The following is a 1,702-nucleotide window of genomic DNA, read 5'->3' on the forward strand; positions in this document are numbered from 1 at the left end:
CACAGCTAGGCTATAGAAGCGCGTGACGCAGGCTCGCTTCCCTGGCCAAACTGATATATATATATATATTCACAACTAGGCTATAGAAGCACGTGACGCAGTCTCGCTTCCCTGGCCAAACTGATATATATTCACAACTAGGCTATAGAAGCACGTGACGCAGTCTCGCTTCCCTGGCCAAACTGATATATATTCACAGCTAGGCCAGAGAAGCACGTGACGCTTCTCTCGCCTAGTTGTGAATATATATCAGTTTGGCCAGGGAAGCGAACCTGCGTCACGTGCCAAAGCGCAGGTTGGCCATCGAGGCCTTGTCACATTGCTCCTATGAAAAGGTGGTTTCCTTTTAGCCTCAGGACCAAACTGAAAGCCGAAAACAAGTATAGTGCGGTGCTAAGACCAATCTTTCGTTTTATTTTACATCTAACAACAAAACAGAAGTTAATCCGATTTGAAAGAGCCTCAATCTCTTCTACCTAGTAGGGAGTACTATTACTGCAACAACAACAAAAAACCTCCGATCCTTGTCACGTTCGCTGCTTGTTCCGTTGTGAATATTCACATAGCAATAGCGCCTCCAGGTGGAGGAAGGTGTCGTTTTCACGACAGAGTTACAATATCTTCTTCTGGGCGGAGCACGCCTTCTGCTAGCCCTTCTGATCTACTATGTAAATAATGTACATAAACCCGGGTACGCATCAATGTACATGTTATCAAATGAGCATTCCATAAAATACATGCTTACATTAAATATCTCATTGAAACTGCCTAATCATCCAACATAATACAAATGTGAGCTAGTGTGTGTGTACATTAAGAGCCTTTATAAACCACATAATCCATACCTCGAAAAAAATAAGCATTAACTAAGAAATAACTCTTTTATCTTTCTTGATCATATTATAAAGACTAATAACCATCACTGGCGTGAGGGGAGGAGTCGAATCTTTCAAAGACACAGACGGGAGTATTTTGCATTATTCACTTTACCCTCCACTGCTTTTCATATTGTTTTTTAATGTGTTTCACTCCCTTGTTCCCTCCCTTGTTCCCTCCTATGTCCTTTCACTTTGAAACTGTATTTTACTTGCTGTATAAGCGCCTAACAAGTGAATAATAAATAAATATGTGGCCAGCAGCAAAAAAAATGTGTATGTATATAAATGTATACAGGATGCAACAAGACTGTAACTTCGGAGTTTGGGGGGGGGGGGCTGAAGGGGAGACTTTCAGTCGCCAGGGCAAATTTACTTGTAGGGTGACCCATTCCCGTTTTCCCAAAGTAATATTTTTGGAAACTAGTGTCAAATTAGCAACCAATGGTGCAGTAGCCAGTGATATTGCCTAAAAACATGATATGTTTTAAATTCAAAATGCACATATTGGTGGTAACTGCAAACATGGGGATGCTTTGGTTGTGTTGTGGTGCGTTGTTCAATTTGTCAGTTGTTATTTCATGAAGCTTATCTAGTTGCATTGGACCTTAATCCCAGGCAAGACACACTGTCTTTGAGGTGTCAGTGGGCAGTCCGAAGGGAGGTCACAGAAAACTGAATAGATACTGTGGTCCCTGATTTTTTTGTCATGGTATAGTGTCACCTGACATAGCATCCACTAACCTCAGAACACATCTGAACACACCCCCCCAGCAGCAAAACTACTTGAAATGTACACCAACTGAAGACAAAGTTCTATACTAAAT

The sequence above is a fragment of the Ambystoma mexicanum genome, chromosome 1q (genome assembly GCF_040938575.1).
Source record: "Ambystoma mexicanum isolate Mex_15411 chromosome 1q, UKY_AmexF1_1, whole genome shotgun sequence".
Lineage (NCBI taxonomy): Eukaryota > Metazoa > Chordata > Amphibia > Caudata > Ambystomatidae > Ambystoma > Ambystoma mexicanum.